Source organism: Periplaneta americana, chromosome 9, assembly GCF_040183065.1.
Source record: "Periplaneta americana isolate PAMFEO1 chromosome 9, P.americana_PAMFEO1_priV1, whole genome shotgun sequence".
NCBI lineage: Eukaryota > Metazoa > Arthropoda > Insecta > Blattodea > Blattidae > Periplaneta > Periplaneta americana.
This window is the reverse complement of record NC_091125.1, coordinates 17,346,531-17,374,334: the sequence shown is the minus strand read 5'-3', so window position 1 is coordinate 17,374,334 and position 27,804 is coordinate 17,346,531. Positions and strand designations below refer to the sequence as shown.

The 27,804-nt window shown below is 34.8% G+C and overlaps 1 long non-coding RNA gene and 1 pseudogene across 1 annotated transcript; both read left to right on the top strand.

Moving 5' to 3' along the window:
- Positions 1–27,804, top strand: part of LOC138705798 (DNA-directed RNA polymerase I subunit RPA1-like) — a 164,016-nt pseudogene that overhangs the window by 34,667 nt on the left and 101,545 nt on the right.
- Positions 21,801–26,744, top strand: LOC138705799 (uncharacterized). Its single transcript, XR_011333790.1, has 3 exons — positions 21,801–23,571; positions 24,730–24,842; positions 25,509–26,744. It is a non-coding gene; the product is annotated as an uncharacterized lncRNA (long non-coding RNA).

Sequence of the window (27,804 nt, the reverse complement as noted above, 5' to 3'; positions counted from 1 at the left end):
CCATTAACTAATAGAGTCTTTTAAGTATAAATATTTTCATTAACAAATAATTGACTTTGGTGATAGAGTGCTCACTGGATTTGCACATAATCCAAGGTACATTGATTGAATATCAGTTGAGGGCCATAGAGCTTTAGGCAGAAAAATTCTTTTAAGTGCGACTTGACTTCCATCAAAGGAAGAATAAATAAATTTGTTGTAAAAGTACGGAATGAAATGTATGTGAGCTCAGCAGCTGGGTTGCCTTCTTGCACCCCAATAGTGTGTTGTCAATTGTTGATAGCTGCTTCCTTCTGTCTTCTTCATGGCTGGATATTGGAAGGGATATTCTTTATCCATTGTATAGTACTGATTGGTTCTTTACATCGATGCAGTCAGATGAATAGATGGATAGCCTTTGTAAATGTTTTGCAGGATAGATATGACCTGTATGTAACCTGAAGAAAGTCACTGCTTGTGATCTTTGGAAGTCTGGGTGGAAATTTGGCGCCCTCCACACTGTTGACATTTAGATGTTGCCTGATTTCTTATTTTATATAATTCTTTTCAATTTGGAAGATACGTACGAAAGTTTAGCATTTGATAACTGACAGATTTCTGTTCCTTTTTAGCCTGTTCATTTCCATTGATCCCACAATGTGAAGGTGTCACCTTCCAGTGGGTTTTATTGCTCATATTAAGAGCCCCAGTGCTTCATCTTGCACTATTCTGTCAGTTGATAATCTGCTGAGATGCAGTTAACAAAATCCCACAGTTGTACAGTGAGATGGATTTAATAAATGTTTTGTAGGTTACTACTTAGGCATAGTACTTATTAAATAATAACAAACCTACACATTAGCAACGCGTAACTCTAACTTGTAGGAACATATTCATACTTCGAAGATATTACACGCCTTTAAAATACACTAATTGTTAGAAATGACTATTAATGTACTCCATCACTGACTGAAAAACTAAACTTTCTATTGACTTTAACTTTAAAACACTATTAAAAGTAGACTAACACAAATTAACACACTATTAATAATAAACAACACAAATGAACACATGAATCTTTGTGTTGATGAAGTGCTTCCAGTTCCTTTCTTGTACGTGTACCTACAATTAAACGTAGACGAATTCACCATAAAGAATGGTACTAGTCACCCAATTAAATTCAGTACTTAGACGTAGGTCTATAATTAAACAATAACATATCTACACATCAGCAACATGTATCTCTAACTTGTAGGAACACATTCACGCTTCGAAGATATTACGCATTTTTAAAATACACTAATTTTATTATGAGAAACTGCTATTAATGTACTCCATCAATGCTAAAGACTAAACTTCCAATTAACTTTAACTTTAATGCACTATTAAAAGTAGACAACACAAATCAACACTCTATTGAAAGTGAACAACACAAATGAACACGTGAATCTGCATATGTTGATGCTTGACAAAGTGCTTCTGCCCCCAAAACATGACGTCGCACAAACCTGCGTGTCTAGATATATAACTACAACGTCTTTGATCCAGATAAATAAAACATAAATTTCGTCGTCTTTGGTGGTTTTGTGGTTACCGTAGTAGTAGTTGGATCTAGGATTCGTTGGTTCTGACAGAGCCAAGGGCAATGGATTTTAAAAGGCAATAAAATCCTTAGCGCAGATTCCTCTTAGAGGGAACGGACTATGTCATAGATTTACATACAACACACAAGAAAATTCTTTCCCTAATACAGGGTTCAGGCAAAATTTATAGGCTATTTCTCTCTCAGTTGAACTTTAATGCTGAATAGCCTCTGGAATTGGAAGTATCGTTAAGTAGAATGGTACTACTCCTGTTGCTGCTGCTAATATCTCCATCGATGATGACAGTTTTCATGGATGAATTTGCTATGTGAATGATGACTTTATGAAAGTGTCAGAAGTGCTCATTTGTGTCTGTTAGTCGGGCTTAGACAGTTAGCATTTATGGGACAGTCAAAAAACTGTTGACTATGAGGTGGCGAAATCAAGAGAGAAACTTCAGTTTTTGTGTGTGGGCAGGTGTGCGTGTGTTTTTTTCTAACACGTCAATTCAAAATAAAGTGTTATACAGATATGTTGTTTCTTTTTTTATACAGATTATTGAGAAAAAAGAAGGTATTATTCGTATGCATATGATGGGGAAGCGAGTAAATTATGCAGCTCGCTCTGTTATAACTCCAGATCCATGTTTAAACATTGATGAAATTGGTCTTCCCGAGGAATTTGCCAAATGTCTGACATATCCTGTGCCTGTCACGGGATGGAATGTTGCAGAGTTACAGAACATGGTGCTCAATGGGCCCAATAAGCATCCAGGGTAAGATAAGTAACATGTCACAGCTAATTTTGTTTCTTTTGTATGGCCTTCAAGATTGTGTCTTTGTTAGAAGAGAACCAATTTTATTATTGTTTCATACATTTACTGTATGGCGGCCGGGTAGCTCAGTTGGTAGAGCAGCTGGCTACGAACTGAAAGGTCCGGGGTTCGATCCCAGGTGGTGACAGGATTTTTTCTCGTTGCCAAACTTTCACTCAGCCTCCTATAAAATTGAGTACCGGGTCTTTCCCGGGGGTAAAAGGCGGTCAGAGAGTGATGCTGACCATACCACCTCATTCTAGTGCCGAGGTCATGGAAAGCATGGGGCTCTACCTCCATGCCCCCCAAGTGCCTTCATGGCATGTTACGGGGATACCTTTACCTTTATCATACATTTATAAAATGAGAGTCGATTGAAGTAAAGATACTGGATAAAGGTACTGTTTGCAAAGGTCTTGGCTACAAATGCATTGCATGTTATGCAGTTTTATCAACTTACCACAGTGGCTAGGTATCCATTGAAATAATATTTCTTTTTGGAGATTCTTGAGTTCACTTACTTTCGTTTCCTTTTTCTTAATAAAGTAATGAGTTTGTGGAAAATCTGTTGTGAAGCAAATTGAAATACATATAATTAACTCAGTGTGATTATGAAAGAGTGCCTTACATGATGCTCCTTTTCAGAGCTGTGATAGTCTAAAATGAAGATGGTTCTGTGATAAGATTGTCTGCTTTCAACTCTAACCAGCGAGAAAGTGTTGCAAAACGCCTCTTGACGCCGAGTGATTCAACTCACAACTCCCAGAGGTTGAAAGTGGTGTGTATAGTGTTCTGGAGCAAATTTACCTCTTCTGACACTTTAGAAATGTCGCTTGTGGTTGCACGAAATTCATTAAATCCAATTTATAAACACTAAATTGTACAGGAAAACTTTTTTATAATTTTCATACTCAAATGTTTTTTTTTTTCTTCAAGTCCCAGCAAAATTCCTATACTTTTCACGTTAATTTATTTTGGTTACACATTTCTTTTATACAATTTTTACACTTAAAGTTCGTTCCAACAAGTAGTTTATGTATCAATTCATGTACGAACCTTGTATCATCTTATGCACGTGTGCTGGTTAGGTACCTACTATGGGATTGAAATAGAAGTGAATGATGTTGAAACACTTTTTCAGATCATCACATACTAAAACCAGAGATTCTGTAATTTTTGCCTGAGAATGGGCTGCTTGATTATTATCGTGTTGCAGTTAATTCAAATTGCAAAAAATAAAATTTCGATAATTTTATATAAAAAGATAAGAAAAAGATTGTAAGGTAAAAAATGTAATTAACTATTTCATTACCCAAATAATTTTCATTCTCTTTCTTTTTGGTGAAAATTTAAATTAAATCTTTAATTTTTATTGGGCAAATCGCAATATAGCGATGGCCCATGGCCCCTTCCACTTTTCCCCTACTAGCTCATCAGACACACTACGTGATAGACGAGTGTTGTGTTGAATGCACATTTCATGTGGGTGGGGATAACTTACCCTACCGGCGTTCAGTATATTGCGATTTATCCTTTTTATTATTTGCAGTTCATTTTCCATCTTAACCTCTAAATTGTGATGTGAAAGACATAAGCAGTCGATCTTGTCTTTCTTCAGTATCCAGGAGACGTTAGTGAGCATATGCACATGTCCAAGACAGTACATGCCTCAGTGCACCAACTACTTCTGATCGCTCCAGATCCGTGTCAAAAGTTTGTTGGAACGTTCAACTGAAGTACATGTTTCCGGTTCAGAATTGGTTTGGAGTGTGTTGGAATGTCTTTTCTGTACTGCGCATGCTTACAGTAGTTACGGATGGTTACTGACTGTTGTTGGAACGAATCTTTATACAACTTAATCGCATTTTAAACCCCAGAAGATAATGAACATCATTTAAACATTCTAAATGAATTTTGTTCGAAATTAGGTTTGCCATAAAAATACAGTGTGTGTTCATTGTTAAGATGCAGAAATTCGAAACTGCCCATGCTTTCCTCCCCCAGTTTTGTGCACCTACGTTACTGCTTTGGAAACAGTGAAATATTTTGTGAACACCATGATGTAATTGAACAAATTATGGAACAATTATCAAAATTTGAGGATATGGTTTGTTCTTTAGGAGCTAGCAATCCAAAATGATTGACGTGTTTGTAAAATAATCACATGTTATTAAATGGAGATCACACTGGAAGAACGAGGTAAGTCAGTATTGTAAAATTGCCTGGATTGGAGTTGTGGCTCTGAGCAACTAAGATTTCCTACAAATAAATTTATATTATTCGAGAATCGTGTTATAAATTTGAGGATCGTATTATAGACTCAAAGATTTATTTATTTATTTATTTATTTATTTATGTATTTGTTTGTTTATTTATTTATTTATTTATTCTGGTGTAGTAAAAAAATACACTATATACAAAGTAAAGCTACACAAGAAATAGAGAGAGAAAAAAAACACTATAAACAAAGTAAAGCCACACAAAAATATACACAGGTTGCAGTCACACAAACTTTAAATGAGTGATTAAGTATCATAATAAATTGTATCCTAACTAATTAACTAACATACACAAGAAACTTGCAATTTTAATCTAGGTTAAAAAAGAAAAGGAAAAAAAAAAACACAAATCAATACTTCTAGCAATACCTAAAAAACATTAACTAAGACAAAATTTTCCAATTTAATTTTGAATTGTGATAAAGTCCGGCAGTCCCTGACGTCATTAGGTAACGAATTCCAGAGGCGAGGTATTTCTACAGTATAGGAAGATGTATATAAAGACTTTCTATGATGAGGGATAGAAAGAAGTGCTTGATGTCGGTTTCGAAGAGTTGTAAGACAATGAAAGCATGATAACAGATAATTCAGAGTAGAAGTATGCATGATTCTAAACAGAAGAGACAGGGAATGTATTGTTCTTCGTTCCTTCAGACGCACCCATGAAAGTAACTGGAGGGAAGGTGTTATATGGTCAAATTTACGAGTATTGCAGATGAATCGTATGCACACATTATGAACACGTTGTAGTCTCTCAGCTAAGAGTGAACTTACATTAGTTAGCAAGGAATCGCAATAATCAAAATGGGGCATTACAAGCCTCTGAATAAGATTCTTCTTTTAGACTAAGATGGCTTAATTGTGAAGTTCTAAATTTCTTTTATGGAAATTTTACTGAATTGGCTTAACTTGTTTTTCCCATAAAATCTTTAAATGTTATTTCATATGTTATTGAATGTCATTTTAATTATATGTTTTCCTCACATACATTTTTTTTTCTCCAGACCCCATAAAAATGTATAAATGAAGTTTTACTGTGTCAGGTTATGAAAAATTTCTTAATTGTATACATTTGGTCCTTTATTTAATAGATCTTAATAATACTTTTGCAACTGACTATGGACTGGAAAGTTCTAGGTCCAATTCCAAGTGGTGGCGAGATTTTTCTCGTTGCCTAAACTTGCAGATCAGTCCTGAGGTTCATTCACCCTTCTATCAAATTGAGTACAAGATTTTTTCCAAAAGTGAAGGCAGTTGGAGCATGATTCTGATCACACCACCTCATTCCAGTACCAAGGTCATGAAAGCATCTCGACACGCCCCAAGTAACTTCATGACTGACATACAAAGGGGATACCTTTACCTTTTTACCTAATAATAATTTTAATTGTTGTAATTACTGGTTTGAACCAAAGTATGTTTGGCTTACAATGAGACTCGTTTACTTTATAGATTTCTAATTACTGATTTTATGACTTATTTCACAAAAATAAAAGCAAACAATATGAGTTTGTTTTTTCAGAATATTTCTTTTTCTCGTTCTGTGAAGTGTTTCATAATGTTTGAAGAAGTTCAGGGAATAAAATTAAGTAGGTATGTTCCAAATACAAAAATTGAAACAGGTTGGTAATATATAATATAGGCTATTTTTAACATTGATCTTACTCTTGTTTCCTGATAATAATGTGTTAAATTATCACATGAGGTGTTTGAATCAAAAATACTTATGTGTGCATGTTCCAAATACAAAAATTGAAACAGATTGGTAATATACAGAGCGTTTACCTACGGGTGGGGCCAGGAAAGCGGCCTGCCTGCGGTGTCGCTTGTTGGAATTGTCTATCCGTAAGCTTCCGCTTTCTATACTATAGTCTGTAGGGTTTTAATTTTAAAAGTTTAGCAGCAGTAAAGACTGATGTTTTTGAAACACTAACTTCCTGTGAAACACATCTTAGAGATTTATTAGGAGAGCGTGTAAATTATGCACTGATTTCATCAATTTTTTCTCCCGTCAGTACTCTTTGTTTTCGCTTAGGAATTGTAGCATTTATCGACCCTGTTGTCCTTCATTTGTTAACAAGACATCTAACAGTTTCTCTACCCTGAACTGGAGCACCCGGATATTTCACTTCAAATTGCCTACGCACCTCTCTACATGACTCTGTTTTCACATATGCATCATACATAAAAACTCTTTGTTCAAGCGTTAATTTTGCGTTTTGCATTGTTAAGAAATTTTACACAATGCTGAATATTTAAGCAACTGTGTCAAGAAACTGCACTGTACGTGTTAAATACTGCAACATCTGGCTCACAACTGATAACTTGTCGACCTTGATGTCCTTGATTATGGAGCGTGTCTCAACAACTGCTTGCACAAAGCGGTGTATCAGTACATGCCGCTTTCCTGGCCTCACCCGTAGGTGAATGCTCTGTATAATATAGGCTATTTTTAACATTGATCTTACTCTCGTTTCCTGATAATAATGTGTTTAATAATGACATGAGGTGTTTGAATCTAAAATACTTTTGTGTGTTCTATAGCATTTGTTTGAACTATATAATCTATTACATTGTTTTTCTGTAGGTTCACAGACATCTGTGCAATGGAGACGTGTTACTTCTAAACAGGCAGCCTACTCTACATAGACCCATCATCATGGCCCATACTGCACGAATCCTGAAAGGAGAGAAAACTATACGGTTGCACTATGCAAACTGCAAAGCTTACAACGCTGATTTTGATGGTGATGAAATGAATGCTCATTTTCCCCAGAACGAAGTTGCTCGCAGTGAAGCCTACAATATTTGTATGTATTAATAATCTCATGATTAATTACAGCTTTCCTCTTCATTAATTTTAAATAGCACTGTAGTATTCTGTTATAGATTTAACACTTGCTATTGCCTGTCAAAAGGTGCCACTGTTTAATGCAGGAAATTTTCTTTGTGCTCCAATAACTCCACTCAAATTTAAAATAATATGTTATGTAAGAAACACAGCTTTCTTGAGTCACGTGCAGGCATGAGTAATGTAACAGGAATCGTTTATCTGGATGTTCACTAACAGTTTGAGCTGATCCATTAGCTGTCAGTTTTTTCCGGAACACAGAAGTGCTTGTCCTTGACTCACATGGTATGTGTGGACGTCTATGAGTGCAGACATGTGTGACATGGAACCTTATTTGTGAAATTTTTTCGGAATATCGGAACATTTTGTCTTTGTTATTTATTTAATTTTTTTGTGCTTGGCTGATTACCGAGTTATTATTATTCACTCGAATTGCATAAAAGCAAGTACAGGCAATATGTTGTTTTTATCTATGTTGGTGGGACATAAGGAACCAATCCATGAGTCTTCTGGCATTCCAGTACAGTTTTGAGAGGTTCTTCGTCTTCTGGAGAGTGGGATCCAGTTTTCGGCATTGAAGAGATGTTCTCCATTCATTTTAGTGCTTTGGTCCTTGCAGATGGTGCAGTGTTCAGAGTTATAAATTTTCATGCGATATATGTGATGCTAGACACTCACGCTCAGTGCAGGCAATATAACAAGTTCTATTCATATTTATTATCATACGACTTAGAGATGGTGGTTTCCCTCAGATTTTTGTATACGGTTCACCACGACACTTGAGTATATTCAATCATATATCCTAAAATATTTTTCCTTTCATCTATATCTCCCCATATCTTCCATTACCTAAAGTTCAACTCTGTTTCAGTCTGTTTTCTTCCTCCATCCTTTCTGATATGCTGTACAGTATTTTCAACTCTTCACCTTCTTTATCCCGAATACTATGCTACACTGTCTACCTTACTCTTGTTCACAAACATTCTATTCATCCGTCTCTATTATCATCGTCATCTTCCATTACTGTTATCCCTAATTTTCTGTTTATCTTAAACCCTTTCTTCTCTGACTAATATTCACTAATTTTTCTACATTCTCATCTACATTACCATATTATATTATTTGTTTCATTTATTGTTCCAATGTTGTACTGTTTATAATACTTCCTTACTATTACTTGTTCAATGCACATAATTTTTTATGCAAATCAAGCTTTCAGGTATAACTCCCTGTAAAGTTGATTTGAATAATTTCGAGGGAAAAATTGTTCCGGGGCCGGGTATCGAACCCAGGACCTTTGATTAAATGCACCAACGCTCTACCAATTGAGCTACTCGGGAACTCTACCAGACACCGATCCAACTTTTCCCTCTATATCCACACACCTCAAAGTGGGCTGACAACCGTCAAGCAACCAACACTGAGTGCACACTAACTCTGTGTGACTTAAATTGTGGTTTTCTGTTAATGAACAGTGACGTGTATTATGCAAATCAAGCTTTCAGGTATAACTCCCTGTAAAGTTGATTTGAATAATTTTGAGGGAAAAATTGTTCCTGGGCCGGATATCGAACCCGGGAACTCTACCAGACACCAATCCAACTTTTCCCTCTATATCCACAGACCTCAAAGTGGGCTGACAACCGTCAAGCAACCAACATTGAGTGCACATTAACTCTGTGTGACTTAAATTGTGGTTTTCTGTTAATGAACAGTGACGTGTATTATGCAAATCAAGCTTTCAGGTATAACTCCTTGTAAAGTTGATTTGAATAATTTTGAGGGAAAAATTATTCCGGGGCCGGATATCGAACCCGGGAACTCTACCAGACACCGATCCAACTTTTCCCTCTATATCCACAGACCTCAAAGTGGGCTGACAACCGTCAAGCAACCAACATTGAGTGCACATTAACTCTGTGTGACTTAAATTGTGGTTTTCTGTTAATGAACAGTGACGTGTATTATGCAAATCAAGCTTTCAGGTATAACTCCCTGTAAAGTTGATTTGAATAATTTTGAGGGAAAAATTGTTCCGGGGCCGGATATCGAACCCGGGAACTCTACCAGACACTGATCCAATTTTTCCCTCTATATCCACAGACCTCAAAGTGGACTGACAACCGTCAAGTAACCAACATTGAGTGCACACTAACTCTGTGTGACTTAAATTGTGGTTTTCTGTTAACGAACAGTGACGTGTATTATGCAAATTAAGCTTTCAGGTATAACTCCCTGTAAAGTTGATTTGAATAATTTCGAGGTTGTCAGCCCACTTTGAAGTCTGTGGATATAGAGGGAAAAGTTGGATCGGTGTCTGGTAGAGTTTCTGGGTAGCTCAGTTGGTAGAGCATTGGTACATTTAACCAAAGATCCCGGGTTCGATACCCGGCCCTGGAACAATTTTTCCCTCGAAATTAATCATTTTTTTCCCCTTTATTGGATAACTTTTTCCGTTCGCTCTCACTACTTTTGCTCACTTTCTACCTCCTCCACTTTTCATATTCTTCCTCTCTCAGTTACATGAAACACTCAGTATTATTTTTTCCTAACTCGTATTAGCCTCACTACCGTCATTACTTTTCTTCTCACTGTTTATTCTATTCATTTTCTCCTTAACACTTCACTACTTATTCCTCTATCTTATTCTCAGATCCACTTCAGTTACACTAATTGATCTAATTATCACATTTTTGATGGCATCAATACCTCAGACTATGTCAGATATCTCCTCTAGTTCACTTATTACACTTCACACATCCCTGTTTCTTTAACTAATATTCGCTGAACTGTTTTTACAAGTTTCCTCTAGTTTTTCGCACCCTATCAATGTCTCTTATGGTCGCTGGACTTGGATCATCTCTGCTCTTCTTCTCTCTTATATTCTCGACTTCTTCTTTCTTCTCTTCATCTCACTCCCTTTCGTAACTTACACTTGGACTTGCACTCGTCAAGACTTCTTCCATTACACTCTACTTATTCTCCTATTATCCCAACCCTGGATTCCTCTCCCTCTCTTTCCTTCTTCTTTCCTCTATCATCCCCTCACTTGACTCATATCAGTCAATAGCTTCCCATTCTTCACACAGATTAAACATATTCCAGAAGTATATTTGGCATTTAATTTTAAAAGAAAACAATCAGATAATTTTTCGAAACACTTTATTTATACATTCAAATAATTTTTCCAAGCACTTTATTTATTAGTTGTAATAAATAATATGGATATGGAGGGTAGCTGCGAATATATTGAATAAGCAGTCGTGGGTGGTCCTCCAGCTTGGGGGTTGCACGAAGGACTAACAACCCATCACCGTAAAAAACAGCTAGTTACGAAACCTAACAATAAGGTTGAGAAGCTTTTGTCATCTAGTCTGCTGTCAAAAAATCTTAAAGTTAGAATTTATAAAACAGTTATATTACCGGTTGTTCTGTATGGTTGTGAAGCTTGGACTCTCACTTTGAGAGAGGAACATAGGTTAAGGGTGTTTGAGAATAAGGTGCTTAGGAAAATATTTGGGGCTAAGAGGGATGAAGTTACAGGAGAATGGAGGAAGTTATACAACGCAGAACTGCACGCATTGTATTCTTCACCTGACATAATTAGAAACATTAAATCCAGACTTTGTGATGGGCAGTGCATGTAGCACATATGGGCGAATCCAGAAATGCATACAGAGTGTTAGTTGGGAGACCAGAGGGGAAAAGACCTTTGGGGAGGCCGAGACGTAGATGGGAAGATAATATTAAAATGGATTTGAGGGAGGTGGGATATGATGATAGAGACTGGATTAATCTTGCTGAGGATAGGGACCAATAGCGGGCTTATGTGAGGGCGGCAATGAGCCTCCGGGTTCCTTAAAAGCCATTTGTAAGTAAGTAATAAATAATTGATTTTTTTATATCCACAGGAAGGCTATTAAACTGTTCACTGCCATGTAACATACTTGAATACTTGTATATTGGGCATGTTTGCTTGGCCAATAATTTGAGTATTAGAGCCACTACTATATTTCCTCGTGTATTAGACGCACTTTTTTCCATAATTCTTGGTTTAAAAATCCAGGCATAAGTATTATATGCCAGGAAAAAATTTTAGGCGAAAAAAATCATAACTATCTGACATTCCACGTGATAATCACAGCTGTTTCGACATCGAACATTGAACTGATATTGAAAATCGACTTGTGCGACTTCAAAAGCATTGATATATCAAGGAGCAGTAATAATATGAAATGAATAAAAAATATAGCACCGTATAACCTAGAACTGAATACAAATAAAGGAATATAATGATGTAATAGTATGTACATTCAGACTTCGCGAATACATCAACACGAAAATATACCCACGCTGAAAAAATTGAACACTGCACAGTAGCCTTCTCCACTAATAGGAATGTAGCATACTCTATCAACTGCTGTGTTGTCAGTTTGCTTCATGTTGTTACTATGACATGCACTGCTGTGAAATCCTGAAAAAAAAAAAAAAGATGTTGTTCAGAGAGTGATGACTCACAGACTGAGAATCCTTTGCATAAAGGCAATAGCATCTTACATAGTAAGGCATCAGAATTGTGCAAAGGACTCTTCTGCTGTTGTGTAGTGGTCATTGTGACAACATCGGGTCTCTCACTATCTACATTACACAAAGCTGTCAGGTGCATAGTTACAATTGTATTGTATTTTTTACATTCCATCGCTTCACAGCTAGAATATGGAATATGTCGAAAGAAAATTCGTAATAGTACTTATTCCATAGCGAAAGTCTAGTTGAAATACTAGGGCATTCAGTAAGCAATGGCAACAATACTGTAAATCAGCACTCCTAGCAGTGAGCATCGGAATCTTTTAGTATGTAATAAAGGAGCGATTGTTGCATAAATGTGGAATATTAAAAGTCTGTAAGTAACCATATTTTGTGAATACAGGGACTGTTTCTGATTTGTATTAAGTAATACCGCCCTAAAAATGTTCAGTAAGGTATGAACAAAGATGCATCATAAAAACACAAGTTGCAAGAAGAAAAAATGCAACTCAGAAACTTGTGGGAGAAAAGTCCTACCATACCGAACTGTTGCAAAATGGGTGGAAGCGAGGCATTTGCTTTCAATCAAAAGTTGGCATCCGAACAGCTTTAGATTGATCAGTGAAAAAGAGATCCAGAAATGATGCTGCAGATGGAGTCCATCATCTTCCAAGGGTTTGTCAATGTACTGTTGACTGGCAGGGGTCTTTATTTGAAGTATGTAATGCCAAAAGCAACCTGAATAAATTTAGGGAGAAACACTATGTTGCCATTATTTTTCGAATGCCCTTGTATATACAGAAGGGTTTTACATTATACTAATACAACACAAGGGGTTAGTATCGATACTTAATACAAGATAAAAATATACGTTCAGCATTGTTGAATGTCATGAATTCATCTACAGAACAGAAGGTATGAGAAATTAGGTACCTCTTTAATTTGATCCTAAATATTCGTAAGTTTTGATTTTTTTATATCCACAGGAAGGCTATTAAACTGTTCACTGCCATGTAACATACTTGAATACTTGTATATTGGGCATGTTTGCTTGAACTGACAGTAATTTGCAATAACATTCCCTGTGTGCTAATGCAACATCCGCACAAATTCATTTTATATTACGTGTTATCCTAGATCATATATGTAACAGATAGGTCGGCCTTATAGGCTTTGACGTTAACAACTTTTATCAGGTTTACTACGCTGCCATCTAGTTGTTACATAAGGAGTCACATCATAATTCCCATTTGAATTGCATTAGCAACAGTACTGCCATCTCGTGTTCGTTTACGGCGGACAGGTGGCGATCCTGGCGGTTGTTCTCTTCAAAGTGTTACCGATTTTAACATAGCGATGAGTTATCTGTTACATATATGATCTAGGGTGTTATGCATTACATTACTTGTGTCTGTATGTGACATTAGATTTTTTTAAAACTTTCTATATTTAATTACCTAAGTATTCATTGAAATTGATCATAAAATGTATTTTAACACTTTTCTTGTTATCAGAATTACCTTTGGACCTATGTATCCTAAGTTCAAACCCATACATAGTAGTTTTTTAAGTGGATAAAATTGCAAAACATAGTTACTTCCATTGATTAAGAAAGTAGAGTTGTTGGTCCCATTTCATAGATTTACTTATATTGGAGATTGAATTGTTCAAAAATAATGACGAATAAAGACAAAATTCTGTATCCAATTCTACTATTATTCTTCAGTCTCAACTCTTGGTAACAAGTATCACCATGACAACTTAACGATTTACTGTAGGAAAGAGTGAGAGTGATTAAGATCTTATTAGTACACATCCTTCTGCATACCGATACACAAACTGTGTTAATTAAGATGACACCAGACAAGAGTACTCGTTGATCTACTTCTCAAGTGTTCGATATTTGATACCACCATACTATGCCATTGACTCTGTAGCATGTCCTTGAATGAATCAAGGAAACATGTTTAGTATATTTTGTAATGGTCAATTGAAAGATTAAAAAAGCAAAGTTTGTGCGCAGTAAATAATCCGACCCTGGTTGTAAGAAATTATGTTCTTAAAAGTTTGCTTGAATTGCACCTGCTCTTTCGTCCCAAACAGGTACATTTGGCTTCCATTTCTGAATTTTGTTTCATTTTCAGTAAGTGTAAATAATCAGTACCTGGTTCCAAAAGATGGAACGCCATTGAGTGGCTTGATTCAAGACCATATTGTGGCAGGAGTACTGCTGTCTATTAGAGGACGATTTTTTGTAAAGTGAGTAAACTAATAATTTCCTAGAGTCAGTGTGAAACATATCACTTTTCTCGTTTTCATTTCAAGATCAGTGGCAAATATTCAGAGCATGCCCTATTATTATTTTTAAAAACACAATACCTATAATTCGAATTATTATTATTATTATTATTATTATTATTATTATTATTATTATTATTATTATTATTATTATTATTATTATATTTATTTTTCTTGTTTTATTTTCCGCGCAAATATTAAATAATGCTGTATTCACTTTAAATCTAATCAGGTTAGACTGCATATAATTTATATGGCCTATATCCAGCATTTGACAAAAATGCCTTCTGAAGCCTCAGGGTGTATTACTGTTCACAGATCTCATACAAGCGTTGAGCAGACAAAGAATGTGTTAGGGTGAAATACCTGTCAGTTCGGATGCCGTAAAGGCAGAGTGTAAATCTGCATGCTATACGACAGTGACGGACTGACACACAGTTTTCTGCCTGCTTGACCTTACGTTTTTATGGTTATTCTGACAGTGATATTTTTCAGCATAATAGCAAATGGACATAGTTTATTCACCACTCAAAGATCCGCACCTTTTACAATTTAGCTTTCAGTGTAGCATGATTTCGTGACAGTTCAAGTGCTCAAGTTTCGTTCAGATCATCGAGAAGATAAAGTTGTATTTTGTTGTTTTGTTTAATGTCAACATGGGTGACTGTGACAAGGTGTTGTTACATTGGAAAACATAAATTGAAACCTTTCCAACATATGAACTTTGAGGAAAAGCAAATTATAGCCTATTTTCTCAGGACAGTCTAGTAGGGTGCTATTCATAGACATTTCGCAGCACGCGCTTCGAGCGTACTAAGCTAGCCCCTGCTATCCTCTGGTTACTAGTACAGAATTCAAATCATATCCTATCGCTAACACTGGTTTATGAATACGAAAAACGCTGATCATCCACTGGAAACCTGCGCTAAAAATGTCTATGAATGCGGCCCGTAGTGCCTAAATTAACAGCGGGTGGATTTCAAATATAAATATACTGGTAAATCTACAGAATTACATTTTGGAAGTTAAAGAATAGAACTTTATGCTGTGTAATAATAATAATAATAATAATAATAATAATAATAATATAAGGAATAATGTCTAATCACGCCAACTTTCTTGAGAGAAATTAAAACAATTGCATGGTGCATGCATGCTTTGCCACTGTTCAAGATGCCAAATTGTCCTGAACTTACTTTGACTAGGATGTTATCAGTGCATATAATTCATAGCTTTAAGCCTGTTTCTTCCTTCAAGAGAGGTTTAAGCCTGTATCCTATTTCAACAGAATTCAATTTCCATGTGGCCAGAAGGTGCCAGTATCATATGAGTTTGAAATCTAGTAATATTTTGGTGTATCTCTCGGTTGACATTTTTAAAATATGTGTGTACCAGTCTTGTTTCTGTTTGTTAATATACACTCAAGTAAATGGAAAATACGCAATTCTGTTTGTTTTGTATATATAAAAGCGTTATAGGCCTATTCTATCACCTAATTAGCTTTTTCCTTTCTTTGTGTTTGTTGCAGCTCACACAAGTCAGCATAGGTATAACATTCTCATTTGTGCTTTTCAAAATGTGTTTATATATTCTTCATATGTTCCACACAAGAGGAGTAGAAATAGAAGAGAAGGGGTCAATCGTATCTATTCCCTGTTAATCGCTGTTAATTCTATGGCACTGCCACGATGAGCGCTAACATCGCCTCTTACCAACATTCCGTCACTGATTTTAGACTCCTGGAAATGGAGAATGAACTTGCGTGCTCTTGGTTTAAGTTGTTAGTCCTGGAACAATTTCTTGCCGTCTTTCAAGAACTGAAGAAGAAGACATATTGAATTTTCTTGCCTAGGCAAGGGAAGGATGGCCGGACGAATTAAATGCGAATATCCGTACTGCGGAAGTAAGAAGAGTAGTCACCACTCGAAATGTTTCTTCAAAATACCTGGGATAGTGAGAGGTGCGTTTTCATTTACAATATATAGCAATGTTATCACTTATAACTAATTTGATATACTTGTAAATTTTGCTAGCCACGTGCATCATTTTCAATTATATAGGTTAGGTTATCAGATATTAATTCATACACACATATACAGAATATGTAACATCTAGTTACATATTAACAGACTTTTATTATTATTTCTATATATATATATATATATATATATATATATATATATATATATATATATAGAAGATGCATTTTTTGTTTTTATTTTCGAAGCTTTTTATACAGTGCAAGAGAAACTTTGCTGTTTTGCGCACCACGCACGGGAGAAAAAAAGTTATTTCAAACACTGAATATAACCAATAAAATTGCAGCAAACCACGTCGTGTCGTGTGCAGCTTGGTACCGGAGTTTCAATATTCCAATAGAAAAAAAATAGAGTAATAGACCCTTTCCTTGAATATTCCCCGCGTGGTATTATTACTTGAGACCTTTACATATTTATAACATTTATTATAAAAATAATAGTAATATTTATAATAATAAATTGCAATAATAATAATAATAATAATAATACAAGTCTATTTATGATATAATTAAATGTTATATAGGCTATACTGTATATGTGTATGAAATTACCGTAAGCACAGGAACGTGACTTCGTGGCACTTTATAAAATCACTCTAATAGCCTATAAAGTGAAAGGGAACAGCTGCAGTGAGCTATGATGATGTAGCTTATACTTAAACCATTTTATGACATATTTTATCCACCTATATTTTATTTTATTTTTTGTTTCGCCTACATTGTATTTTTACAAATGTTGTCTTTAAATACGAATTTTTTCCTGGACCAAAATTAGGCCTACAATAGAAATGATGAGATAATTAGTATTTTAACGTGAAGCTGACTGGAGGAGTTTATTTTAATTTTTCTTGGTTCTCAAAGTGATTTTATTAAGTGCCATGAAATGGTTTTCCTGTGCTCATAATTTATATTTATTTTACACTTTATTTCAATTTTTTCAGATGCAAGGCATGCCTAGAAGCATTGGGCATATAAGATCTGATGGTTAAAGAGCCCAACAAACTGCACAACAGCTTTCGGGAGCTATACCTTGCAAAGTTGAAGCTATCTCCAATGGTCAAGGTAACTTACTTAAGTAACTGCAAGCCTTTTATATTATGCAATTTCAGTGCTTCATATCTATACCTATAAATTCTGTCGTAATTGCAAATTGTGAATGAATACATAAAGAAAAGCCATTCACACAAATAGTGAAGTATCAGGCTAAGTAGATCCCATAATTAAAGCTTTGGGGCGAATAATGGTCTGTATTGCAATCTGCTAACTGGGCAGGAGGAACGAAAATGTTACATCGTCATTCCACTCCTAAATAATTTACTATTGGACGGGCAACATACACCGTTATTCCATCAATATGTTTTGTACACTAAGCAAAGTATAGATTGTGTGTTACTGAAAGTCATATTACACATCGGAGAAGTTTGTAACATTATGAACAGAATAATAATGAAGACAATGACAAACACAGTTTTTAAATGTTGACTATAAGAGAGTAACACATTTTAAACAGTTCCTTTCTGACATCAAGAGCAAGCTGTGAGCACATCTTGAAAGAATTTCCGCAAATCTGTTCCTGAAACGAAATAACTTGATAACATTCTAAGATAAAGTATAATGGCAAAAATTGTAACATAAACCATTATTCGGCCCAACGCTTCAATTGTAACCTCTATCCTTGGTGGTACAGGACTACTTACTCTTGCTGTCAGTTCATAATTGTAACCTTTTGGTTGTTTTATTTTGTACGGGAAGAAACAGAGGACCCCCGCCAGAGAGGCTGGTGACCCCCCAAGAGAGGAGAGGCAGTGAGAAGAGGCTGGGGAGTCCCCAAAAATGCAAACCACGGCCACATCGATAGTAACATGAAGAGGAGGAAAATTTGCAGTCTTCGAGTACAACTGCATCATCTGAGAGGAAGAGTCCTCAAGACCACACAGAGAGATCTGAAGATTGACATTGCCCTTGCAACTTTAAGGAAGAAGGTTCCCGGGCCATTATATGAATTGGTAAAAAATTGTGTCTCCTCAAATGCAAGGTATGTACAGAGAGTTCGGTGGTCACCGGAATTGAAAGCAAAGGCTCTTAATATTTATTTACAGAGCCCAAGTGCCTATAGAATGATTAGGAAGTTATTAAATTTCCCTTCTAAGGCTACATTGCTTAGAGTTTTGCGAAAGTATACCACTGATGTTGGTTTTAGTGACAAATTATTCAACATGCTAAGGAATGCCTATAGTAAGATGACTCACACTGACAAAGTAGGTTGCCTTATGTGGGATGAAATATATTTAAAAGCAGTGTTGACAAACAATAAATGTCTGCAGCAACTAAATGGCTTAATGTCGTGTTGCACTATTGAACATATACCATGAGTAGCAGAATTTGCTAAGAAGTAATTCATTATCTGCTTGTAATAAAGACATAGACCACTCACCATAGACACAAACATCTGATTTGCAGGTTTACCTGACAAGTGTTTTTCAAATCTTTGAAACCCATCAACAAAATCATCATTATTGTTACAAGCCAAGCTGATTTTAGTGGTATTTCATCGCATATGAGACAGCACAGCTCATCTATGTCACTCATTTTGTCACAAGCATATTTTAGCTTATCCAGTATTTTCTCACAAAACCCAACATCATTTGTATATAAGGCAAACTTTCGTATAAGAGTGGCTTTACAAGGAATACTCGATAATTTTCTAACAATTCTGTTTCACTTGTACTGTGTAAGTAGATATTAAGGGCTTTACATTTGAATTCTGTTAACCAGGGACATTCCTGTACAAATCATGAACCAGAGGATTGTCTGCAGGATTGTATATGTAAAATAATATTAACATTACTTTTCAAATACAACTTTATCTTCGCTGGCACTCCTCTTCTTCATGTCAACGAGAACTGCAGATGTGAGAAGTTTTGCACCTAATGTGCTTGTGAAACTGGATGCAGAAAAGTGATGTGCACATTTACTGATACTGTGGTATTGTGGCCAAATGAGTATGTTTTCTTTGTGTATTTTTGATTTAAGATTTTGCATGTTTAATTTTAGTTGCTATTTATTGCTATTTTGTATTGTTCTTGTATTTTTGTTACATTATGTTTCTTGTTATGATTTGGTATTTTTCTCAAACAAAAGGAACCTAAATTAACTACAATACGAAGTAACTCAAGGCAATAATAATTTTTTTTTCTTGAAATAACATCATAATATCAAACACAGGACCGATGTTGTTGGCATATTTCAACAAAGCCTGTGAAATGTACTGTAGACTCTATTTATCATAATCGCAATGTTGGAACATAAAGTTATTGTATTCTGCACTAGAATTTAGAATATTTTCATATTAAATGACAAATTATGCCATTGAGGAAATAAATACAGTAGTAGGTGCTACATATACGTTGGAATTCTTAAACCTGTACAACTTAACTGAAATCAACAAATGCTGAGTTTTTGGCAATAAACCCATTAACTCTCTTACTCTACTCTCTAATATTCCCCACAGGCAGCTTAAAATTTCATGTTGAAGTTTACAGACAAACTGGCATAATGTCATTAAATATTAATTTTTATTGTTTTAATTTTATGTTTATCATGTACTGTGTATGATTTTATTTCTTCAGTTTGTTATATTTGTGTTTCTCAGAGAAATGGAACTTAAATTAACTAACCACAACACTAATGTTCGTAATGTTTGAACACAAAGTTACACTAATGAATACAATATTTTCCAATATTCCCCACATATAGTCCAAAATGTAATGTAGAAGTTCATGAACAAACTGACATAATGTCATTAAGTGTTAATCTTAAAAAAAATATTTGTGCATGATTGCCTTCAATGTAACCAGAAGACTTTACACATTATAGCTACTTATTTGGAGACAATAAGAACACAGCATTGTAGACTCCAATTTCTACTAAGGGTAATTTGAAATTATTTTCCTTACAACACAATAATAACTAATGGTAGTATATCTGAAAATATCAGAAAATTAAGCGGTTAGCTAACTTCAAAGAGCAGAGATTACTTCATTAATAAATATGTAGAGTGTTAAGAATGTTTAGGTATGATTTTTTTCTTTGTGTAACATTTACTACTATGTTGTTAATATTATATATATATAGTACCTATCGTGAGCTCACGATCTTTTCTCTATTACAGTAAAACATCAAACAGTTAATTTCAATAAAGATCTTTGTGTTTATGTACAAAATGAAATATTGTTAATAAATAAATCTGATACATTCCAACATAACAGATTTGCTTGGTCATGTCTAAATCATTTCCAATTTCACAGTCCATTTCCTACCTCTACTACTCTACTTCATGAGATATCTCGTTCTGAAAACACTTATGGTATTGTAATATACAAAAAAAGGTTTCTGGCTAAAGATCTTAAAACAAAAAAAAAAAAAGGAATTGTAATAGGGATGGTTACATTTCAAACATTCATGTTAATATGAATGTAACGGGGATGTGCAAAGAAGTATTTTGAAATTCCCGCTATTTCCGGCGCAGGAAGTCATTTGAAAATACCGCCATTTTTGTGCATGTGGCGCTCCACTGCTGGTAAAAAGAAGCTTCTTGACAGATTACACTTAATCCGCCTCTTGAGCCCCTCTCTTCTATTCTACTCCTCTTGGTTCCACATATTCTTTGATGTATAATTAATTCCATATTAACATCTTGTTTGAGGTGCTGTGATATATTAAAAACCAGATGATGAACATTTGCTGCATGCTCTGTAATGTTATTTTCTATCTTACATGGAGTTTTGCTTCCTTAAAATGTCATTGTTTTCATTTTTTAATCTATATTCGTAAAGGTCTAATTTCTTTCATTCTACAATGCACAATTTCTCTTGCTAATGGTGGAATACTGTTTAATTCTCATATTGATAAAATGTTCATGTAATATAAATTAGTGCTTGGCAGTTGTAATTTTCACAAAAGATTAAATGTAAACCTAAGAACAGTTAAACTTACTGCTAGAGTGTTGTCTGGCGTGACTCCTTGAGATACAATACAGTAGATAGTTACGTGTTTAAATTTTGTATAATGCGGAAAATAATTCCCCCCCCCCTCCCCCCACTTTGAACAAGTTTTATTGTATTTATTTTTGATGTTATGTATTTCAGAAGTTCAACATTAATACCATTGTAGCCTACAGACTAGCAGGCGGAATGTACATTACATACAAACATTGAATCTGTGTTGCAGAGAAGAGTACCAGCAGCTTGTCTTCCAGGGACTGGGGCATCAGAAGGGCGAGATCAAGCTGTTGTCACCAGCCATATTGAAACCAGTTCCTCTTTGGTCTGGGAAACAAATAATTTCTACAATAATTATAAACAACGTGCCTAAGGGACAGCACCGACTTACTCTGACTTCCTCATCAAAAGTCTCAGACCAGGTACGTGTACTGTCCATTGTAAGTGCTCAATGCACCATCATGTTCTAATGGTTACTGTACTTGCCCCTGTTTGCCTTTTATTGCTTGACATCAGAGGCTTCTGTCACTCCATTGGCCTCGTCAAGATTACATTCCCGTATTGCCTTGGCAATTCCTTCTCTTCAGCTGATGCAGGTCTTTGTCTTTCCTGCATCCTTGCTGTGACCGTGACAAGATCTGCGTTCTGGCATCCTTTGATACTACTGCAGAGCTTTACTTCCCAATCATTCAGCTACTGATTCTCTTTGGTTCATCTTTTCTCTTATTACATAATTTCAAATTCATTGTAATGCAGAAACTAGGCAATTCCTTTGCAATCCATCCATTTCCATCGGATATAGTTTTTGCTTGTCTCTGATGTTCACTTTAACACTTATTATAAAATATAAAACTTTATTAAAACTTAAAACTTTAATAATATATCTTATTGACAGATGGTACTGTCACAGTCTATTATATACAGCCGCGAAGCTCAATATGTAGTAAAAATGCAAACATGCATAGTTGCCCACCACTAGGATCGCTACTATCGCCTCATCATCACAGATCTCTCCTATACTAAAAGCCAGGTTATGAACCGACGAAACAGGAAGTAGTTGGCAGGGCGAGAGGAAAGTGCGGGTTAGAGGGGTAGCCTGTGCAGTGATGGCACGTTGAGTATGGGGGGTGGAGGGGAAAACGAGAACAGAGCTTTTCATTGGACCTCGCGTGAAAATGTCGTCTGCTAACGAAAATCTGGCAATGGAATCACGGAGACAGTGTAGCCAGTTCATTTGCAGTACCACATGCATTACGAGTCGCATTTCGTACCAGCGTCATTAGCTCGTGCTTTCTTAAAAACAGTAATTTTAATTACTAATATTGTAGATAGTGTTATCGAGAACTATATACAGTAGTTATTTTAAACATATCGGTGATAAATGCTGAAGAAGCTTTGAATCTCACGCCACTATGTGGCAACAGAGCTCAGAAAGAGAGCAACAGAACGTTGCTTCTGGTTTAGTCGGTTCATAACCTGGCTTTTAGTATAGCAGATGACAAAATGTTACACTTTCGTTGTCGTGTTCTTTTGGAAAAATTAACACCTTCCTTCCATTATTGAAATATTAAATGGATAAAGTTAATTTATTATTTTAATGAAGTATATTAAATTCCACCATAAACTCGAAGGGCCCTATTCATAGACATCGCGCTAGCCCATGCTACGAGCGTTCTAAACTAGCCCCGGTTATAGTCAGGTTACTTTTACAGGATTCAGAGACGCCGATTAATCAGTGGCTACATTAGTCGGCGTATTAGCTTTGGAAACTGTTACACGATGCTGAAAATGCTACTGCGCATGTGCAGACTGGCAATTGTCATGCTCAGACGCAAGCGATTCCGGATCGTTTCTGTTTATTTGTGAGGTTATTGGCGATATTAAACTACAATAAACTATTTGTTTTTTCTTCTGTGGTAAAAAAAAGCAAGAAATATACATGGCAGCGTGCGGGAATTCGACTACACAAGAAGAAATGTCGAAAATGTAAGTAGAAATGTTATAATATTATACGTAATATTTTAAGGTTAGGCCTAGACGTAACTATTATGAAATATTGGACTTCAAAAAGTGAATTATTCTAATTCAGTATATATTTATTTACTTTTATTTGAAATAACTAAAAACAACTGGTGGAGGATGCCCTGCTCCCGACATTGATGACGTAGGCCTACTAAACGATATGGAATGTTAACATATGAGGTATGTGTTTTTGGTTCTTAGGACATGTTTTTGTAAGTAAGATAGGCCTATTACTTCATGGTAAATGTTTAATGTGGCTCTGGTATGATTATGTCACCTAAGGCTACTCTGAATAGGTACTTGGTAGCCTAATTAATATAACGTAAATAATATATCTTATAGGAATATAGCTGATAATGCTAGTAAAATGTAATTCACAACAATCGTGAAAATGCAAGCTACGCCTATACTCAACTACCATAAATGCAGTTTGGATAATATGGCTTTGTAAATACCCGTAGGGGATTGGGCCACAAACATCTGATGTCAACCCACACAATTATCAATCATACCTTAACGTAGGCCTAATATCTTGTGTACAAGAATTATCAAAACTGTGACCTTATTTTAAAGGGCAGTAGGAACGCCTAGAGATTTCTGAGATATCCTTTTCTACTTCGTCAAAAGAAATAGCATTATTTGAGGTTAGAATTACCTACATAAGCATAAGAAATTTGTAGAATCCAAATTGATGGTCAGCTATAAAATTTCATTATCTTGTGTGTTTATAGAACGCTAGTAAGTGATTTATAAAATATATATCAAACTTATATTTATTACAGCACTGAAAAGACAAAACCTCATACGCCTATGTAATCTGTAGTTGTGGTGATGTAAACATAGATTACCTCTTATTGTGTTACAATAGAAAGCCCTAAGAATAATGACAGGACTGCAAGAAAGATTTTCCACCTTAGGCTTTCTTTGAATAGCCTACATGATGTTTCATGTCAGAAATCAAAACATCCATAATATAATATTATGATTTATTAAACACACTGTGTATATAATACAAGACAAATTAGATTTCCATTTAACCTCTATTATTCTCAGCTGTTATAAAACGTTCACTGTTTATGTATTATCTTAAAGCTTTGATGGGTCAAGAGGAAAAATTTAGAAAAGAAATGAACAAAATTGCTTTATATTCATTTTTGCAAAATGATGCATAGTTTAATTATGTTTTAAATACTTACTATGTATTAATGAACATATTTTGGCTATCTGCTTAATTTACTTGTTCCACATTTCAAAGCTGCAATGCTGATGTAGGATCTATATAATGCAATAAGTATTATGTTTACGTTTTCATTTAATATTAATACATGCTTATTTCAGGATGTCAGTATTGCACCATCATCATCATCAATCCCACGTATGTCTGCAATAAATCCTGTCTCCACAATCCCAGGTGAATGGGCGTTAACAGTCTCTACAGTAATCAACAAAAGGTAAGTTTTAAGATCTCATTCATACCTAAGAATATTGCTAGGCCTATTTATGATTACAATATTATCAATGAATCAATCTTCTTAATGTATCCAGCAGAGCTGTGTCTTCTGCAACTGGTACTGATGATTTTAATTTACTTTTTTTGTGGTTTATAATAATCATGCAATGTACTGTATATTATTTCAAGGCAGTCCATTGGGTCAGAATGGGACTTTACAACTGTGTACATGATGAAAAATTATGGCTATTTTTCTTTAATGAAGGACAGTTTAGTTAGTATTAAGACATAAATACTAAATGCAACAATAGTATTACAATGTATCACTAATATGAAAAGGTTAAACAAGGGAACATTAATTTGAATAGTAGAAATTGAGTGATACATTGTATGACAGTTATTCCAACCCAACCAACATATTAATGTATAAGTGCTTCATAACAATTAAAATTTATGATCTGGAATATGAAGTGGGATGCATTTGAATCATAGTACATTTTGCAGAAAATTAAATTTTCTTGCCTGTTTGGATCAAATGGATAATTTCAAACAATGTGATAAATTTTCAAACTTAGACAATTAAAAAAATTCACAGTTTTGATAAGAATTAGTGTCTTCTGTGTACAGTAGTATGCAAATGAGTAACATTTTTTTCGTCTTTCCATAGGACTCTGCTGCAAGATCGTCGAGAATGACAGAGTATGAAGAAGTGTTCCTCCTAAGCATGAAGCCCAAAAATTAAACGTGATGAGAAGTTCTATGAATTGCAGAAAACAAAATTGTTATTAGAAATAAAATATTATTAAATGCAAAGTTAAAAATTATCTGGGACAAATGAAAGAACTAGAAATGTAACTTAGTAGTAGTGGTAATGGTGGTGGTGATGGTAATAGTAGCACTAGTAGTGAAATTTTCTTGAGTTCTTGTCTACTTCATTTCCTTGCAGCTTCCCAGCAGTATATAGGAACTTGAAATTCTTCTCTCCCAATCATTTTCTGGAGTTTGGTGTAGAGTAGTAAGTATTCCTCGTTCATTATTATATTTGTGTTGTTGCATGCTACATAGTGTTATGAGTGTAACAAGTTTATTTGATGGAGATATGCTGCTGGACAGTTGTGGCCAGTTTCTAAGCTGAATGGGGCAACTGCATCAGATTGAGGACTATTAGTATTACTGTATATTGGGCTCTAGTAGTGTTTTCAACTTTTTATTTTCACATTGTTGTTTAGTGGAATTCTATACATATGTGTGTGTTCCTTTTTCTTATTTTAATGTCGGTTAAGAGTTTTGCTGATTTATAAGACAGGTTACTTATTTATTTATTTATTTATTTTTTTGTTTTTGCTGGATTCATCATTCATCGAACCTGTAGTTCCTGAGTTGGAACATATTCCCTGATGGAGGTTTAAGTGCCTACCTAAAGCAATTTAGTTACACGTATGTCTATAACTATGTAATTAAGGTGTTATTAGTAGAGAAATTTAATTCAGAGTCTTTAATTTAGGCTTGGAAGTCTCTAATGAATTGATCCATGAATTGAAAAAAGCAAAATTATTATTAGAAATCGAAATGTTAAGAAAACACAATTAGAAAGAAAAGAATAGGGGGAGGGCCTCATGAAAAGCTGGAAATGTTGTTTTCTAATGCCAGGCATTTGACAATAAAGTCATTTGACCTCTTGCACTCCAATATTTTTCAAAGATATTGTCATGGTCAGCCACTGAAGCACAGATTTTGAGGTGTTCCAAATCCATTTCCTGGTTTGAGTTGCACAATGGACAAAAACTGGAAATGTAGTACTTTAGTGTAATGTTCTCTCTTTTATTACATTGCTGAAACTCATGTTTACAATATCATGCTCTTTCAACTACATTCCTTAATAAATAATATTTTGTTTTATTTTGTGTTAGAAGAAAATACTTATATTTCACCACTTCTTTAAATGAATTTATTTTTTATCAGACAGTCTATCAAACGTAGAGATATGATTTTGCATGGATAGTTTTTTAGTTATGAGGGAAATGCTTCATCACTGCACAGTGAACTGTCAACATTTTGAATTTAGAAAAAAAATATATATATATAAATATTTTATCCAATCGTAAAAATATTTTTTTCATATAGTAGAAGGACAGTGTTTTACACGTACTAATTTTCATAATTGTACAAGATACAATAATGGTGGAAAAAATGTTGAATATTTGCAAAATTTTACTGCTGTAAGCTGTACCTAACCCCTTCAGGTAAATTGAATAAATGTAGCTTGTATGTTAGAGTAAATATCTGGTCGCAGGATTCTTTCCAATGCAGGGCTAAATCTGCAATGCTTCACTCATTTCTTGTGATCGTTTTACTGTTGACTCGTCTGTATTTTTGCATGAAACTCATTCAGAAGTTACTAATTTGCATCACTTACAACCTGAAATGAATATGGAACTTAGGAATGAGGAGAAAAATAAAGGTCTATATTTATTTTCTTAATACTCTCACTCTATGCTAAACGATTTTTTTTTTTTTTTTGTAATGGTGTTTGCTTATTCTTGTATTATGTTGATATGCTTTGTTTGGCTTTTCCCCCTTTGTCCTTAGAATGTACAATAGTTTGTAACTTAGAAATAAGTGAATATGCAAAATATGAATAAAATTATTGTATGAAGCGAAGTTTAAACCTACATACGAGTTTTAATTTAATTAACAGAACCCCTGAGTTTCCATTATACTACTCCTTTCTTTGATATTATAAACTTATTAATTTGTCCTGCAGAATAATATCTGTAATATTGACAATTAATAAGTCTATAATATTCTCATAGCTGCAGTGCATATTTATGTACAGATTACTGTGCAGTTAACTGCGGATTCCCGGCCAAACAAGTCACTCAACTGAGTGCGCTCCTAGTATAATGGCAGTTGACATTGGACATAAACGTCAACATATATGCCTAACTTGGAGTCAGGCCACA